The 19,972-nt window shown below is 46.0% G+C and overlaps 1 non-coding gene across 1 annotated transcript; it reads left to right on the top strand.

Moving 5' to 3' along the window:
• The first annotated feature begins 15,026 nt into the window (after positions 1–15,026).
• On the top strand, positions 15,027–15,108 carry trnas-cga (transfer RNA serine (anticodon CGA)). Its single transcript has one exon. It is a non-coding gene; the product is annotated as a tRNA-Ser (tRNA).
• Positions 15,109–19,972: the final 4,864 nt, after the last annotated feature.

Here is a 19,972-nt window from a genome sequence, read left to right as displayed (position 1 = left end):
TCAGGAAGAAATGTTGACAAACAACAGCAATTTATTTCTGCTCACCGTACACAGTTATAGTGATCTGTATTAAACAGCAGGAGCGGGAACCGCAGTCCGCAGTCTTCACCTTCACGGTGAGTCTGAATTTCCGTTTGGGGGTTTCAGAGAGAGTGGATGTCATTCCGGAAACTGAAGTCACTTTTCCTGTGAATGGAGGCGGATAAAGAGCCCTGGCCGACCTGAGAGTCCCCGAGCCTCCATGAATCTTCACAGCTCACAGGGTGAAGGGCTTTTCCACTTTGAAAATGACCATGTCCGGCAGCTGGAGCTTTCCCTTGTATTTTCTGGGATCTGGGAAAGAGCGGATCATCAAAAAACAGAAATGAAACACAAATAATCGCAGTATTTTTTCACGTGGGCTAAACATCAGCTCAGATGTTACAGCCGGTGGCCGCGTGGCCTAATGGATAAGGCGTCTGACTTCGGTGGTTCTATTGATGATGTGGAGATGCCGGCGTTGGACTGGGGTGAGCACAGTAAGAAGTCTAGCAACACCAGGTTAAAGTCGAACAGGTTTGTTTCGATGTCACTAGCTTTCGGAGCGCTGCTCCTTCCTCGGGTGAATGAAGAGGTATGTTCCAGAAACATACTATCATCTATTGATGATATCAGACGATTGCAGGTTCGAGTCCTTCCGCGGTCGTTTTATACAGAAATCCGGTGGAACTTGTGCTGACAATCCAGTTTTCCCTCCTCTCTCATCTTAGTCTTTCGTTTACCCCCGAATGAATCTACAATATCTGATTGATTTGGATAAAGAATTGAATAAAATATTATGTATCAATCGGTTCAATACAATTCTGTGGAGGGAATTCTAATGTCCTCAGGAAGATGGTTACAGCCATAGATGTTTCAGCATGCACACTGGCCCTTCGGCCCAGCTTGACCATGCCGCCCAGTTTCTATCACGAAGCTAGTCCCACTTGCCCGCATTTAGCCCACATCCCTCTATATCCACCCGGGGGGGAGGGTCTTGACAGGATAAATGCTGAGAAGCTGGTTCACCATGTGGGAGGGTCTAGGACCAGAAGGAATAATCTCAGAGTAACTGGCCGCCCATTTCAACCAGAAATGAGGAGTAGTTTCTTCTCTAGGAGTATAGAGCATCTGTAGAAATGTTTGTATGAACCGAATATGGCTGTAGAGGGTGAATCATAGAATCATAGACGTTTACAGCATGGAAACAGGCCCTTCGGCCCAACCAGTCCATGCCGCCCAGTTTTTACCATTAAGCTAGTCCCAGTTGCCCGCACTTGGCCCATAACCCTCTATACCCATCTTACCCATGTAACTATCTAAATGCTTTTTGAAAGACACAATTGTACCCGCCTCTACTACTACCTCTGGCAGCCCATTCCAGACACTCACTACCCTCTGAGTGAAGAAATTGCCCCTCTGGGCCCTTCTGAATCTCTACCCTCTCACCTTAAACCTATGCCCTCTAGTTTTAGACTCCCCTACCTTTGGGAAAAGATGTTGACTATCTACCTTATCTGTGCCCCTCATTATTTTATAGACCTCTATAAGATCACCCCTAAGCCTCCTACGCTCCAGGGAAAAAAGTCCCAGTCTATCCAGCCTCTCCTTATAACTCAAACCATCAAGTCCCGGCAACATCCTAGTAAATCTTTTCTGCACTCTTTCTAGTTTAATAATATCCTTTCTATAATAGGGTGACCAGAACTGCACACAGTATTCCAAGTGTGGCCGTACCAATGTCTTGTACAACTTCAACAAGACGTCCCAACTCCTATATTCAATGTTCTGACCAATGAAACCAAGCATGCCGAATGCCTTCTTCACCACCCTGTCCACCTGCGACTCCTCCTTCAAGGAGCTATGAACCTGTACTCCTAGATCTCTTTGTTCTATAACTCTCCCCAACGCCATACCATTAACTGAGTAGGTCCTGGCCTGATTCGATCTGCCAAAATGCATCACCTCACATTTATCTAAATTAAACTCCATCTGCCATTCGTCGGCCCACTGGCCTAATTGATCAAGATCCCGTTGCAATCCTAGATAACCTTCTTCACTATCCACTGTGCCACCAATCTTGGTGTCATCTGCAAACTTACTAACCATGCCTCCTAAATTCTCATCCAAATCATTAATATAAATCACAAATAACAGTGGACCCAGCACCGATCCCTGAGGCACACCACTGGTCACAGGCCTCCAGTTTGAAAAACAACCCTCTACAACCACCCTCTGCCTTCTGTCGTCCAGCCAATTTTGAATCCAATTGGCAACCTCACCCTGGATCCCGTGAGCTTTAACCTTCTGCAACAACCTACCATGCGGTACCATGTCAAAGGCTTTGCTAAAGTCCATGAAGACAACGTCTACTGCACTGCCCTCATCTACCTTCTTGGTCACCCCCTCAAAAAACTCAATCAAATTTGTGAGACATGATTTTCCACGCACAAAGCCATGCTGACTGCCCCGAATCAGTCCTTGCCTCTCTAAATGCTTGTAGATCCTGTCTCTCAGAATACCTTCTAGCAACTTACCTACTACAGATGTTAGGCTCACCGGTCTGTAGTTCCCAGGCTTTTCCCTGCTGCCCTTCTTAAACAAGGGCACAACATTCGCCACTCTCCAATCTTCAGGCACCTCACCTGTGGCTGCCGATGATTCAAATATCTCGGTTAGGGGACCCGCAATTTCCTCCCTAGCCTCCCACAACATCCTGGGATACATTTCATCAGGTCCTGGGGATTTATCTACCTTGATGCGCTTTAAGACTTCCAGCACCTCCTCCTCTGTAATATGCACACTTCTCAAGACATCACTATTTATTTCCCTTAGTTTCCTAACATCCATGCCTTTCTCCACCGTGAATACCGATGAGAAATATTCATTCAGGATCTCACCCAACTCTTGTGGCTCTGCACATAGATGTCCTTGTTGATCCTTAAGAGGCCCGACTCTGTCCCGAGTTACTCTTTTCCCCTTTATGTATCTGTAGAATCTCTTTGGATTCTCCCTTGCATTATTTGCCAAAGCAATTTCATGTCCCCTTTTTGCCCTCCTGATTTCCCTCTTAACTCTATTTCGACAATCTCTATACTCTTCAAGGGATCTACTTGATCCCAGTTGCTTATGTACGTCATATGCCTCCTTCTTATTTTTGACCAGAGTCTCAATATCTCGAGTCATCCAGGGTTCCCTACTTCTACCAGCCTTGCCCTTCACTCTAAAGGGAATGTGCTTACCCTGCATCCTGGTTAACACATTTTTAAAAGCCTCCCATTTACCAGCCGTCCCTTTGTCTGCCAATAGTCTCCCCCAATCTACGTCTGCAAGTTCCTGTCTGATACCATCAAAATTGGCCTTGCCCCAATTAAGAATTTTAACTCTTGGGCCAGACCTATCATTCTCCATAGCTATCTTAAAACTAATGGAATTATGGTCACTTGTCCCAAAGTGATCCCTCACTAGCACTTCTGTCACTTGCCCTTCCTTATTTCCCAAGACGAGGTCAAGTTTTGCCCCCTCTCTAGTCGGTCCATCCACATACTGAATGAGAAATTCCTCCTGAATACACTCAACAAATTTCCCTCCATCCAAGCCTCTAATGCTATGGCTGTCCCAGTCAATGTTGGGAAAGTTAAAGTCCCCTACTACTACCACCCTATTATTCTTGCAGCTATCTGTAATCTCCTTACATATTTGCTCCTCAATTTCCCGCTGACTATTTGGGGGCCTGTAGTACAGTCCTACCAAGGTGATCTCTCCCTTCTTATTTTTCAGTTCCACCCATATAGACTCAGTGGGCGAACCCTCGGATATATCCCCTCTAAGTACTGCCGTGATGTTCTCCCTAATCAAAAACGTCACTCCCCCTCCTCTCTTACCTCCTGTTCTATCCTTTCTATAGCATCTGTACCCCGGAACATTGAGCTGCCAGTCCTGCCCCTCCCTTAGCCATGTTTCAGTCATAGCTATAATATCCCAGTCCCATGTGCCCGTCCATGCCCTGAGTTCATCCACTTTGCCCGTCAGGCCCCTTGCATTGAAATAAATGCAGTTTAATGTAGACCTTCCTTGCTCTCTGCCCTGCTTTCTCTGGTCATGCTTTACACACTCTCCCTTCCTGCCTTTTGTTTCTGTCCCCACTGACTTCCTACATCGGTTCCCATCCCCCTGGCAGATTAGTTTAAACCCTCCCCAACTGCACTAGCAAACACCCCCCCCCCCCGAGAACATTGGTTCCAGTCCCACCCAGATGCAGACCGTCCGATTTGTACAGGTCCCACCTCCCCCAGAATCGGTCCCAATGTCCCAGGAATTTGAAACCCTCCCTCTTGCACCATCTCTCAAGCCACGTATTCATCCTAGCTATCCTGTCATTCCTACTCTGACTATCACGTGGCACTGGTAGCAATCCTGAGATTACTACCTTTGAGGTCCTACTTTTTAGTTTAACTCCTAACTCCCTCAATTCAGCTTGTATGACCTCATCCCGTTTTTTACCTATATCGTTGGTGCCTATATGCACCACGACAGCTGGCTGTTCACGCTCCCCCTCCAGAATGCCCTGCAGCCGCTCCGAGACATCCTTGACCTTTGCACCAGGGAGGCAACATACCAACCTGGATTCTCGTTTGCGTCCGCAGAAACGCCTGCCTATTCCCCTTACAATTGAATCCCCTATCACTATACTCTGCCACTCTTTTTCCCGCCCTTCTGTGCAGCAGAGCCAGCCACGGTGCCATGAACCTTTCCCTGGTGAGCCATCTCCCCCAACAGTTTCCAAAACGGTAAATCTGTTTTGGAGGGAGATGACCGCAGGGCATCCCTGCACTGCCTTCCTACTCTCCCTCTGTCTGTTGGTCACCCTTTCCCTATCTGCCTCAGTAATTTTAATCTGCGGTGTGACCAACTCACTGAATGTGCTTTCCACAACTTCCTCAGCATCGCGGATGCTCCAAAGTGAGTCCATCCGCAGCTCCAGAGCCGTCAAGCGGTCAAACAGGAGCTGCAGTTGGACACACTTCTTGCAGATGAAGGAGTCAGGGACACCAGAAGGGTCCCTGACTTGCCACATCTCACAAGAGGAGCATGACACGGGTCTGAGCTCTCCTGCCATGACTTAAACCTGAAGTTAAATTTCAACTACACTACACAGCTAAGAGAAAGTCAAAGAGAGAGAAATCACTTACCAGTTACAAGCCAATCACTTACCTGCTGGCTGTGATGTAATTGCTCCAGAGACTCCCTCACAGCTCTGCTTCTCTGCACCTCCTTCAGGTGAGCACCAAATTCCCTTAACTAGTTAATTAATTTACTTAATTAATTTGATTTTTTTTTTTGTCACTCCCCTCTTACCCGAACTCAGCCTTACCCAAACTCAGATACACTCTGTTTGCCTTCAGCACTCCGTTGCTATAGGCACTTCAGCCACACCATTTGTATCCTTCCTGATTTACAGTCAGCCAATAGGCCTGCTCCAAAAACTGATCTCTCTCCCGAACAGCTGACCTGCAAGGTAAGGAAGTGGTTAATCAGTACTTACCTCACCCACGGCGCGCCCTTTTAAACTGTCCCCTCTGCCTCGCAGCTCCCGCGCTTTTTGAAACTCTCGCGCTGTTTCCAAGGTCCCGGCTCCCTCTCTCTCCCGAACAGCTGACCTGCAAGGTAAGGAAGTGGTTAAGCAGTACTTACCTCACCCACGGTGCGCCCTTTTAAACTGTCCCCTCTACCTCGCAGCTCCCGCGCTTTTTGAAACTCCCGCGCTGTTTCCAAGGTCCCCATTATGGGGATAAGGCGGGATACTGGGTTTGAGGATTATATCAGTTCAGACATAACCTCTTTGAATGGTGGAGCAGACACGATTGGCCGAATGGGCCACTTCTGCTCCTCCGTCTTACAGTGTAATGAGATCTTCTGATGAACTTGATTTCACGGCTGGGCGGCCGGTTCTGGAAAGACAAAATCTGCCAGCAGTGCCCCAGATGAAGCTGGCGTCTGTTTTGGAGTTTCTGAAGCCGCAAGTTTTCATGGTGCCAAACTCCTGCCCAAAACTGGTGTCGTGATTTAAATCGATTATCAGACAGAGGATTAGGAATATCGGTATAGAGAATGGTGCAAGAAGATTCACTCCTCAGTGCATTCCAGACCCGAAGCACTCGTTGTGCAAAAGTGCTTCTTTTTCAAACATCACAGCTGCTTCCTTTGCAAATCAACGGAAATCTGTGCCCTCTCATTCTTGCTCTTTTTAATCGGGGGAACTGTTTCTCTCTAGTTACTCCGCCTAGCCCCCTCCTGATTTTGAACATCTCCATCATATCTCCTCTCTGCCTTATCCTCTCCAAGGAGAACGTTCCCAATATCTCCAATCTAGCCTCCTAAATGGAATCAATCCTGTAAACCTCTTCTGCACGCTGCCCAATACGTCCACAGCCTTCCAATATTGTGGCTCCCAGAGCTGTGCAAAATATTCCATCTGATGTCTAACTGGTGCCTTGTACAGATTCAGCATATCCTCCTTGCTCTTATTCTCTTTTCCACTCGTAAATAAGCATAAGATTTGCTTTATTACCTGCTCTCTCCACCTTTCCACCTTCAATGATCTATCCACATACACACCCAGCTCTGTCTGCTCCTTCATCCCATAAATAGTTGAGGGGCAGCACGGTAGCATAGTGGTTAGTACTATGGCTTCACAGCGTCGGGTCTCAGGTTCGATTCCCGCTTGGTGTTCTCCGTGGGTTTCGGCTGGGAGCTCCGGTTTCCTCCCACACTCCAAAGATGTGCAGATTAGGTGGATCGGCCATGCTAAATTGCCCTTAGGTTAGATGGGGTTGCTGGGATGTGGGGATAGGGTGGAGGTGTGGGCTTCATGGGGGTGCTCTTTGAAAAACCGGTGGAGATTCTATCGTCCGAATGGCCACCTTCTGCACTGTAAATTGTGTGATTCTATACTTCCCTACCGAAATGCATCATCTCACACGTCTCCAGATTGAAAATCATCTTTTGTTGTTTGAAGTTCTAGACTGTCCGCGTCTCAGTTTTCAAAATTTCCAAGTCTGTACCATCCCCAAATTTGAAACTGTTCCCTGTACACCATGATCTACAAATTGTTATATATCAGGGAAAGCAAATGTTCCAGTAGGAACCCATGTGAAACACTACAAACCTTCTTCCAGTCCGAAAAGTCTCTATTGACCATTATATTCTGTTTCTGATTATTCAACCACATTTATATCCATATTGCTACTGTCCCTTTTATTCCAGGAGCTACACATTTCGCTAATTCTGTGCAGTTTTGGTTTCCTTATTTAGGGAAAGATGTAAATACGTTGGAAACGGTTCAGGAAGGTTTCCTCGATTGGTGGAGAGAATCCTTCGAGACAGGATATACTCCCATTTGGAAGCAAATGGACGTATTAGTGAGAGGCAGCATGGTTTTGTGTCTCACTAACTTGATAGAGTTTTTCGAAGAGGTCACAAAGATGATTGATGCAGGTAGGGCAGTGGATGTTGTCTATATGGACTTCATTAAGGCCTTTGACAAGGTCCCTTATGGTAGAGTGGTATAAAAGGTGAAGTCCCACCGGATCAGGGGTGAGCTGGCAAGGTGGATACAGAACTGGCTAGGTCATAGAAGGCAGAGAGTAGCAATGGAAGGGTGCTTTTCTAATTGGAGGGCTGGGACTAGTGTTGTTCTGCAGGGATCAGTGCTGGGACCTTTGCTGTTTGTAGTGTGTATAAATGATTTGGAGGGAAATGTAACTGGTCTGATTAGCAAGTTTGCAGATGACACAAAGGTTGGGGGAATTGCAGATAGCGACGAGGTCTGTCAGAGGATACAGTAGGATTTAGCCCGTTTGCCGACTTGGGCAGAGAGATGGCAGATGGAGTTTAATCCGGACAAATGTGAGGTAATGCATTTTGGAAGGTCTAATGCAGGTAGGGAATATCCAGTATTGAAAGTCAGAGCGATGTATGTCTACAGGTCCAGAGGTCACTGAAAGGGGCAACACAGGTGGAGAAGGTAGTCAGAACGGCATACGGCATGCTTGCCTTCATTGACCGGGGCATTTAGTACAAGAATTGGCAAGTCATGTTGCAGCTGTGTAGAACCTTAGTTAGGCCACACTTGGCGTATCGTGTTCAATTCTGGTCGCCGCACTACCAGAAGGATGTGGAGGCTTTCGAGAGGGTGCAGAAGAGATTTACCAGGATGTTGCCTGTTATGGAGGGCATTAGCTATGAGGAGCGTTTGAATAAACTCGGTTTGTTCTCACTGGAACGACGGACGTTGAGGGGCGACCTGATAGAGTTCTACAAAACTATGAGGGGCATAGACAGAGTGGATAGTCAGAGGCTTTTCCCCAGGGTAGAGGGGTCAATTACTAGGGGGCATAGGTTTAAGGTGCGAGGGGCAAGGTTTGGAGTAGATGTACGAGGCAAATTTTTAACACAGAGGGTAGTGGGTGCCTGGAACTCGCTACCGGAGGAGGTGTTGGAAGCAGGGACGATAGTGATATTTAAGGGGCATCTTGACAAATACATGAATAGGATGGGAATCGAGGGATACGGACCCAGGAAGTGTAGAAGATTTTAATTTAGTCGGTCAGCATGGTCGGCACACGCTGGGAGGGCCGAAGGGCCTCTTCCTGTGCTGTACTTTTCTTTGTTCTTTGTTGGTCTTTGAGCGGGTTTGCTATTGAGGAAAGGTGAGACAGACTGCACTTGTTTCCAGTGGAGATGTGAAGTGTGACAGTTGATCAGATTGAAGTACAACAGATTTTGAATGGTCTTGACAAAGTGGACGTGGAAAGGATGTCACTGCTTGTGGGTGAGAGCAGAACTACTGGGCAGCGAATAACAAGCAATTAACACGGTTTCGATTCCCGGCCATCGCAATAATGGTTTGATCGGAAGCGTTTGCGTGATTTCGTGGGTTTCACACTGAGGAAACAGAGCTGGAAGAAGAGGCTGGAGGGAGGACTCCGGGTAAAATTCCTCTTCTCTTGTAGTAAATAGTCTGGATGGATTGTTCACATGCGTCCGAGAGTGGAAACTGGGATCTCCGCTCTTATTCTGGTTTATTATTGGATATTGTTAAATATCCTTATTGCCCCTCTGTGGGATATTCCATAAGACCATAAGACCATAAGACATAGGAGTGGAAGTAAGGCCATTCGGCTCATCGAGTCCACTCCGCCATTCAATCATGGCTGATTTCAACTCCATTTACCCGCTCTCCCTCCATAGCCCTTAATTCCTCGAGAAATCAAGAATTTATCAACTTCTGTCTTAAAGACACTCAACATCCCGGCCTCCACCGCCCTCTGTGGCAATGAATTCCACATACCCACCGCTCTCTGGCTGAAGAAATTTCTCCTCATCTCTGTTCTATAGTGACTCCCTTTAATTCTAAGGCTGTGCCCCCGGGTCCTAGTCTCCCCTGCTAAAAGAAACAACTCCCTTCATCCACCCTATCTAAGCCATTTATTATCTTGTAAGTTTCTGTTAGATCTCCCCTCAACCTCCTAAACTCCAATGAATATAATCCCAGGATTCTCAGACGTTCATCGTATGTTAGGCCTACCATTCCTGGGATCATCCGTGTGAATCTCCGCTGGAACCGCTCCAGTGCCAGTATGTCCTTCCTGAGGTGTGGGGCCCAATATTGCTCACAGTATTCTAAATGGGGCCTAACTAATGCTTTATAAAGCTTCAGAAGTACATCCCTGTTTTTATATTCCAAGCCTCTTGAGATGAATGACAACATTGCATTTGCTTTCTTAATTACGGACTCAACTTGCAAGTTTACCTTTAGAGAATCCTGGACTAGGACTCCCAAGTCCCTTTGCACTTCAGAATTATGAATTTTGTCACCGTTTAGAAAATATTCCACGCCTCTATTCTTTTTTCCAAAGTGCAAGACCTCGCACTTGCCCACGTTGAATTTCATCAGCCATTTCTTGGACCACTCTGCTAAACTGTCTAGATCTTTCTGCAGCCTCCCCACCTCCTCCATACTACCTGCCCCTCCACCTATCTTCGTATCATCGGCAAACTTAGCCAGAATGCCCTCAGTCCCGTTATCTGGATCGTTAATATATAAAGAGAACAGCTGTGGTCCCAATACTGAAGTTATATTCTTGGAAGTTATTATATAAACTTTTCCTCTTCTCGCTGTTAAAGGATTTTCAAACATTGAAACACTCCTGGTTCTATCTTTACCAAATGCCATGACTGTGTTAATAAAACATAACCCATTCCAATCAGTGGAGATGTGATGTTGGCACCAATAAAACTCACGCACCACAGCAACAGGACTCTGTTTCCCGCCGAGAGAGTCGATTGAAGAGCTTCCAATTTCGTTACTTTGAACTTCACAGTGATGTAATGCTGTCTGCTTCATTCCCGGGACAATTTTCCGGATCACACTGGAAGCAACACTTTGATTCTAATTTACTGAAAAGAAAATGCGGATGTGCTGGGCAAGAGCGACTTGTTTACTTTTGGTGTGAGTGAGAATAAAAATAGCAGAGGATGGTTTCGATACATCGACCTCTGGGTTATGGGCCCAGCACGCTTCCGCTGCGCCACTCTGCTCTTTAGTTCCACCGTGTCCACAATTGCTGTTCTGTGCCAGCCAGATAACTATTCACTGCCTCCATTTTTTCCTTCAATCAAGAACCCACGTGTTGTGAAGATCACTCTGGCAGGACAATAACACGGAACATCAGCACGTCTGTAACAGACAGAGGACAGAGAAAGACACACCGAAAAGCAGGAAGAGACTATCAGGACAAACACACAATGACACGCAGAATAGGTGCCGAGCAAACCAGCAAGATATTGAGATAGAACAACTAACTATTTAGTAAAATGTGTTTTCTGTTTTACAATGATAGGCCCCGTTTGTAAATATATATCCTGCTGTGCAATTGTGCTCTCCGTTGTGTAACCGTGCTCTCTGATGTGTAACTGCAAACTCTGATGTGTAACAGTGCTCCCGGCTGTGTAACTCTGCTCTCTGCTGTTTAACTGTGCTCTCTGCTGTGTAACTGCACACTCTGCTGTGTAACTGAGCTCTCTGCTGTGTAACTGTGCTTTCTGCTGTGTAACTGAGCTCTCTGCTGTGTAACTGTGCTTTCTGCTGTGTAACTGAGCTTTCTGCTGTGTAACTGAGCTCTCTGCTGTGTAACTGTGCTCTCTGCTGTGTAGCTGTGCTCTATGCAGTGTAACAGAGCTCTTTGCTGTGTAACTGAGCTCTCTGCTGTGTAACTGTGCTTTATGCTGTGTAACTGTGCTCTCTGCTGTGTAACTGTGCTCTCTGCTGTGTAACTGTGCTCTCTGCTGTGTAACTGAGCTCTCTGCTGTGTAACTGAGCTCTCTGCTGTGTAACTGAGGTCTTTGCTGTTTAACCGTGCTTTCTGCTGTGCAATTGAGCTACCTGATGTGTAACTGCACTCTCTGCTGTGTAACTGTGCACCCTGATGTGTAACTGCACACTCTGCTGTGTAACTGTGCTCTCTGCTGTGTAACTGTGCTCTCTGCTGTGTAACTGTGCTCTCTGCTGTGTTACTGTGATCCCTGCTGTGTAAGTGCACACTCTGCAAGTGCACACTCTGCTGTGTAACTATGCTCTCTGCTGTATAACTGTGCTCCCGGCTGTGTAACTGTGCTCTCTGCTGTGTAACCGTGCTCTCTGCTGTGTAACTGCACACTCTGCTGTGTAACTGTGCTCTCTGCTGTGCAACTGTGCTCCCTGCTGTGTAACTGTGCTCTCTGCTGTGTAACTGCACACTCTGCTGTGTAACTGCACACTCTGCTGTGTAACTGTGCTCCCTGCTGTGTAACTGTGCTCCCTGTTGTGTAACTGTGCTCTCTGCTGTGTAATTGAGCACCCTGCTGTGTAACTGCACACTCTGCTGTGTAACTGTGCTCTCAGCTGTGTAACTGTGCTCTCTGCTGTGTAACTATGCACCTTGCTGTGTAACTGCACACTCTGCTGTGTAACTGTGCTCTCTGCTGTGTAACTGTGCTCTCTGCTGTGTAACTGCACACTCTGCAGTGTAACTGCACACCCTGCTGTGTAACTGCTCTCTGCTGTGCAATTGAGCGGTCTGATGTGTAACTGCACTCTCTGTTGTGTAACTGCAAACTCTGCTGTGTAACTGAGCTCTCTGCTATGTAACTATGCTTTCTGCTGTGTAACTGAGCTCTCTGCTGTGTAACTGTGCTTTCTGCTGTGTAACTGAGCTTTCTGCTGTGTAACTGAGCTCTCTGCTGTGTAACTGTGCTCTCTGCTGTGTAACTGTGCTCCCTGCTGTGAAACCGTGCTCTCTGCTGTGTAACTGTGCTTTCTGCTGTGTAACTGTGCTCTCTGCTGTGTAACTGCACACTCTGCTGTGGAACTGCACACTCTGCTGTGGAACTGCACACCCTGCTGTGTAACTGTGCTCTCTGCTGTGCAATTGAGCTGTCTGATGTGTAACTGCACTCTCTGCTGTGTAACTGTGCTCTCTGCTGTGTAACTGTGCTCTCTGCTGTGCAATTGAGCTATCTGATGTGTAACTGCACTCTCTGCTGTGTAACTGTGCACCCTGATGTGTAAATGCACACTCTGCTGTGTAACTGTGCTCTCTGCTGTGTAACTGTGCTCTCTGCTGTGTAACTGCACACTCTGCTGTGTAACTGTGCTCTCTGCTGTGTAACTGTGCTCTCTGCTGTGTAACCGTGCTCTCTGCTGTGTAACCGTGCTCTCTGCTGTGTAACTGCGCTCTATGCAGTGTAACTGTGCTCTCTGCTGTGTAACTGTGCTCTCTGCTGTGTAACTGTGCTCTCTGCTGTGTAACTGTGCTCTCTGCTGTGTAACTGTGCTCTCTGCTGTGTAACTGTGCTCTCTGCTGTGTAACCGTGCTCTCTGCTGTGTAACTGCGCTCTATGCAGTGTAACTGTGCTGTCTGCTGTGTAACTGTGCTCTCTGCTGTGTAACCGTGCTCTCTGCTGTGTAACTGCGCTCTCTGCTGTTTAACCGTGCTTTCTGCTGTGCAATTGAGCTACCTGATGTGTAACTGCACTCTCTGCTGCGTAACTGTGCACCCTGATGTGTAACTGCACACTCTGCTGTGTAACTGTGCTCTCTGCTGTGTAACTGTGCTCTCTGCTGTGTAACCGTGCTCTCTGCTGTGTAACTGCGCTCTATGCAGTGTAACTGTGCTGTCTGCTGTGTAACTGTGCTCTCTGCTGTGTAACCGTGCTCTCTGCTGTGTAACTGCGCTCTCTGCTGTTTAACCGTGCTTTCTGCTGTGCAATTGAGCTACCTGATGTGTAACTGCACTCTCTGCTGCGTAACTGTGCACCCTGATGTGTAACTGCACACTCTGCTGTGTAACTGTGCTCTCTGCTGTGTAACTGTGCTCCCTGCTGTGTAACTGTGCCCTCTAATGTGTAACCGTGCGCTCTCCTCAGTCCCGTTATCTAGATCGTTAATATATAAACACACAATGACACAAACACACAATGACACACAGAATAGCTGCCGAGCAAACCAGCAAGATATTGAGATAGAAAAACTAACTATTTAGTAAAATGTGTTTTATGTTTATGTGCTCCCTGCTGTGTAACCGTGCTCCCTGCTGTGTAACTGTGCTCCCTGCTGTGAAACCGTGCTCTCTGCTGTGTAACTGTGCTTTCTGCTGTGTAACTGTGCTCTCTGCTGTGTAACTGTGCTCTCTGCTGTGTAATTGTGCTCCCGGCTGTGTAACTGAACTCTCTGCTGTCTAACTGAGCTCTCTGCTGTGTAACTGAGCTCTCTGCTGTGTAACTGTGCTCCCTGCTGTGTAACTGTGCCCTCTGATGTGTAACCGTGCGCTCTCCTCAGTACCGTTATCTAGATCGTTAATATATAAACACAAAATGACACAAACACACAATGACACACAGAATAGGTGCCGAGCAAACCAGCAAGATATTGAGATAGAAAAACTAACTATTTAGTAAAATGTGTTTTATGTTTTTGTGCTCCCTGCTGTGTAACCGTGCTCCCTGCTGTGTAACTGTGCTCCCTGCTGTGAAACCGTGCTCTCTGCTGTGTAACTGTGCTTTCTGCTGTGTAACTGTGCTCTCTGCTGTGTAACTGTGCTTTCTGCTGTGTAACTGTGCTCTCTGCTGTGTAACTGAGCTCCCTGCTGTGTAACTGTGCTCCCTGCTGTGAAACCGTGCTCCCTGCTGTGTAACTGTGCTCCCTGCTGTGAAACCGTGCTCTCTGCTGTGTAACTGTGCTTTCTGCTGTGTAACTGTGCTCTCTGCTGTGTAACTGTGCTTTCTGCTGTGTAACTGTGCTCTCTGCTGTGTAACTGAGCTCTCTGCTGTGTAACTGTGCTCTCTGCTGTCTAACTGAGCTCTCTGCTGTGTAACTGTGCTCTCTGCTGTGTAACTGAGCTCTCTGCTGTGTAACTGTGCTCTCTGCTATGTAACTGAGCTCTCTGCTGTGTAACTGAGCTCTCTGCTGAGTAACTGAGCTCTCTGCTGTGTAACTGAGCTCTCTGCTGTGTAACCGTGCTCTGTGCTCTTTAACTGTTCTCTCTCTGTCCTGGAACCGTGACTCTGCCGGGGACAGATCTTCACTGTGGTTGTGTCAAACCATTCCCTGTTGTGTAAATGTGTTCCCAGTTGTGGAAATATGATCCGTCTGAAGCAGAACCTTTCTCCGCCATTACTGAGACTAAATTTCAATTCTAGATTTATTAAATCTTGTCACGAAAGGTGAGTTCAGGCCTCTGGATTCCCAGTCCAGCGACATAACCTTCTGTTCCTGTTATCAAAACAGTTCGTTCATCTCAACATTCTCAATACTGAGAAGTCGTGGCGCCAAATCTAATGTTTTTTTTCCCACGCAGATTCAATCCCGACTCATCGAAAGACTGGGACACCGTTCATCGCATTACTGCAATCCAGCGTGTCTGGTTTTACTATGCTTTCTATAGAACGAATTGGCAGTACAGATATAAGCTGCGATGGCCGAGTGGTTAAGGCGTTGGACTCGAAATCCAATGGGGTTTCCCCGCGTAGATTCGAACCCTACTCGCAGCGAAATAATGGCAATATTGGAGCCATTTGTTCGAAAAATGCGGTATTGTTTTCATCATTCAATGTTTTCTGTTGAAATGTCATTACAGAAGAATCTTCTTGTGCCCTGAAGCTGTGTTTCTCATTCTGCTTTCGCTCTGAATTTTCTGATTTGTCAGGACAAGATCACCACTTCAGTAACGTTCATATTAACTTCATCAGGAACCAGAATTGTGAAAATTCACAAAGCAATGTGAAATTTATTTTTGTCACATCTTTTGCCAGAATTTATCATATGTCAGAATTTTTAATGTCTCTTATTGTGAAACTGACCAGCCGAACTGAAAGTTCTAAATAAAGCAGCGCAACAAATTGAAGGCTTGTCAACAGCCGGGAAGGGAGCAATGCTCCCCATATACCGTCCCTGCTGACTCACCATGGCCCAACTATTGTTTATCTTCACTTTGCATTTGCTTGAGAAACTGTTTTTAATCATTCTTACAATGTTTATGTTATTTCACTCCAATTTAAGAATGTTCCGAAAGTGTCCGTGTCGCACGGCTCCCGTTCAGCCAGGAGATGGCACCAGTCCACAATACATTTATTGATGCTATTTATTTCTGATGTTCTGTGTGTAACAACAATCGCTTATTGTCTCAAGTCGGCTTCAGTGAAGTTACTGTGAATAGCCACTTTCCGGCGCCTGTTTCGGCAGGCCGTACGGTACCATTACATAGGACTCTTACTGCAGCCTGAGACCTCAACTCGTTCTTGTGTCCCGATGCTGCCGTTTGTAACCTGCTGAAATCATCACTTTTATTAATTAGTCATCATTTTGTAAGTAACCTAGGTGCTAATTTCACCAGGTACCAGGAGTGTCCATAACACAGTTTGTAAACTGAAATGTACTTGTCTCATTTTTCTGGCCCGGATAACCCAGCTGTTTACTATTGTTTCTAACTGAGAACTCATGTGTTCTAAAAACATTTGTACTGAAAAAGAATGAAGCTCGATTTTAAGAAAGAAGCGCACGAATGAAGATTATTTTGTGTATTGTATTTGAGGAGTGTCCAAATGTAAAATGCTCATGAATGAAAGTGTCTTTGCCGAAACGCCTCCCGTTCAGCCAGGAGATGGCACCAGTCCACAATAAATGTATTTATGCAGTTTATTTCCAATGTTATGAATCATTACATAGGGCTCTTACTCTGGCCTGAGAGCTTACCTTGTCTCTGTGTCCTGAGGCTGCCATCTTCACCCTGTTTAAGCAATCATAGAATACTTCTTGTGCAGAAGGAGGACATTCGGCCCATCGAGTCTGCACTGATCACCCCAAGGAGCACCCAACCTACGGCCCATACCCACGTAAACGTTTGGACACTAAGGGCCAATTTAACATGGCCAATCCATCTAAACTGGACATCTTCGGACAGTGGAGGAAACTCACGCAGACACGGGAAGAACGTGCAAGACTGTAACCCAAGGCTGGAATTGACCCCGGGTCCCTGAGTGTTAACCACGGTGACACCCAAAAGCCGACTCTGGTGGGATTTGAACCTACCGCCTCATGGCCACGAATTGCATGTTTTTGTATTAGTCGTCATAATGTCAGCCATGATGTGGGGATGCCGGTGTTGGACTTGGGTGGGCTCAGTAAGAAGTCTTACAGCACCAGATTTAAGTCCAACAGGTTACTTTCGATTCACCTGAGGAAAGAGCTGCGCTCCGAAAGCTAGTGATTCGAAAGAAACCTGTTGGACTTTAACCTAGTGTTGTAAGACTTCTTATCACAATGCAAATACATCAGTTGCTGATCTCATCAGGCTCCAGGAGTGTCCCTAAACTGAATGTTGCTTGTGTCGTTTTACTGACACGATTAACCCAACTTTTCAATCTTGTCTCTATTTACGATTTGTTATTGTTTACTAATGTTACTTACATTTATTATTACTGTTATTATTATTTACATTGTGTATTTATGCATGTCTTATGTTTTACATGTATGAACCGATCTGTCTGGACTGTATGTAGAACAATACTTTTCACTGTACCTCGGTCCACGTATTATGGGCCAGGGTTTAGAGAACCCCAAAGTATATCACGGAGTTCACCTGACCCACAACTTTAAATACATTTTGGTTATGGGGAGCACAAGGGCCCATTTTACAGGTGTGATGCAACAGAGATCTAAAGTATGTTTAAAACAAAAGAATTTTAATTACATGAATCCAGTTAACATTTTATAAACACACAGTAAACAGTATATCAACTACAAATCCTGACCACTCCCCAAAAGATACAGGACTCTATAGACAACCCCTGATAACTTTCCAAACACCATCTGGCCTTTGCTTTCGAAATCCGACCAACTGTCCTGGCTTGAAACAATTCACACCTCTTTAACCTGGGGTTACCCCTCTCTCTGGCTCTGTAAAGACTTAATTACCTGCAAATGCTCGCATTTAAAATCTTGCATCTTTGACTTTGTCTATATAAATGTTTCTGGAACCTACCTCTCCATTCAGCTGGGGAAGGAGCAGCGCTCCGAGAGCTAGTGATTTGAAACAAACCTGTTGGACTTTAATTTGGTGTTGTAAGACTTCTTACTGTATGTGAGAAGGGATAGAATCTCCGTGGAAAAAGACCATTGGATTTGGAGTCCAACCCTTGAACTATTCGAAAATCTCAGCTCCCTAAACGCACTGTTCGACTGATTAAATTGCTGGTGTAACAATATCAGTTACAGATATTCCAGAAATTCATGTTTTTTTAAAAAAACATTGCGGTCAGTTTGGCGCAGTTGGTGAAGAAGTGCAGTATTGACTGCGGTGCATTATCTAACCAATCAGAAAAGGTACCAGCTTACACCTGTCTAAAGTTAACCAGCTCCGATGCCTTTCAATTCCAGATTTATTAAATCAGTGAATTTAACTGTCACCAGAGGCCGTGTTGGGATTTATTCTCTGTCCCAAAGATTAGTTCGGGCCGCTGGTTTCCCAATCCAGTGTCATAACCTTTCACCCCAGTTAACAAAAACCGTCCATTCAGCTCATTACTAAACATCTTCCTGAGGAGATTAGAATTCCTGCCACAGAATCTTATTGAACCGATTGACACAAAACATTTTGTTCTGGGTGGAGCTTCGATTGTTTATCCAGATTAAACAGAAATTGTGGATTCCTTAGGATCTAAGCAGAGTACCAAGATGAGAAACAATTGAATGAACAAAATAGCAAGAAAATAGATTCTGAGACAAGTCGGGAAATGTTTAGACGGAAACGCGGAACTTTGAGCTGAGGAAGGAAAACCAGCAATTTGATTTCAGTTTGAAACGGCCGCGGCAGGACTCGAACCTGCAGTTTTCTGATATTGTCACTAGATTCACCTTATCCGTTAGGACACGCAGCCACATGCTGCGCTGAGATAACTGATGTTAACATCATGTGAGAAAATACTGTGACTAGACGTGTTTCATTTCTGTGTTTTGATGATCCGCTGATTTCCAGATTCCATAAAATACAAGGGAAAGCTCCAGCTGCCGGACATGGTCATTTTCGACGTCGAAAACTCCTTTCACCCTGTGAGCCGTGAAGATTCATGGAGCAACATCCACAAACTCGGCTGCTTCCGGACATGTGTCACATCCTCTGCCTGCTCCACAATCACATACAGTCAGTGATCCTCACCAAGTGAACGAACAGAAACTCCCCTCAATAAAAACTGCAGAGAAACAAAGGGAGCGTCATTGCACCAATTCACTTTTCCATTTTCCTCACTTCAATATTGTACCTGTCACCCAGCAACTTCCCCACAGGCCTGGAGAAAATCAAAGGAAGGACAGGAAATTGTTCACACTCCAACCATCTTCATTGGAAGACAAACTCGATCTTCAGTCATTGAGCTCTAGGCTGTAGGTAATGTTTGTGTGGGTGCTGACTCAGAAACTTAGCCCAGGTCACTGCAGTTATGGAGTTGATATCATTTGCGCTGGGAGTTTCTGATAGTGCGTCGTGTGTCAGGATGGCCGAGCGGGTCTAAGGCCAGTTCGCAGTTCAGGTCGCAGTCTCCTCTGGAGGCAAGGATTGAAATCCCACCCCTGACATTGACTGTTCCTCCGCGAGGGTCCATCCAACCCTGCGGGATCTCTCACCTGGAAACACAAGGGGAGCAGATACAGAGAAACAGCGACCACCTGCAAGTTCCACTCCGAGACACACACCATCCTGGGAAATATATCACCCTTTCTGTGGCTGGCTCACAATCCTGGAACTCCCTCCCTAACAGCACTGTGTGTGTACATACACCACATGGACTTGCAGCGGCTCAAGAATCACGTCACCGCCAAATTCTTAAGGGTAATTAATTTTGGACAATAATTGTTGACGGATTCAGCGACACTCACATCCCGTCAAATATTTTTAAAAATATTTTGGAAACCGAGTCCCCTGAACTCAGCTCAGAAAGTTCACAAATCACAAAGCAAATTACTTCAAATGCTGAAAATCATAAATAATAAAGACAGGAAATGCTGGAACTTCTCAGAATTAAACAGCATCTGTGGGGAGAAAACTAGAAGCAGCGTTCCAGCTCTGTGATTGGATCATTTCCTTCTCTCTCAATGTGAAATCCTGGACTCAGCTGATAAACAGCAAGATGCCAATCACCAGTCATCAGTATCAGAAACAATGAACCTTTCGGATAGCGAGGCCGAGCGGTCTGAGGAGATGGGTTTAGGTTTCAGTCTCTTCGAGGATGCGGGTGGAAATCCAACCACTGCCAACATTTGTAGGAAAAGCGGCTAAGGTGGGAAATGGAAATAAAAGTGAACGATGTTGCAAAGCACCTGCTCTTATCCCAAAAGATCATTCCGTTACTGACATTGTTGTGT

This window comes from Scyliorhinus torazame, chromosome 24, assembly GCF_047496885.1.
Source record: "Scyliorhinus torazame isolate Kashiwa2021f chromosome 24, sScyTor2.1, whole genome shotgun sequence".
Classification (NCBI taxonomy): Eukaryota; Metazoa; Chordata; class Chondrichthyes; order Carcharhiniformes; family Scyliorhinidae; genus Scyliorhinus; species Scyliorhinus torazame.
The sequence above is the reverse complement of the archived record's forward strand: the minus strand, read 5'-3'. Positions and strand labels throughout refer to the sequence as shown.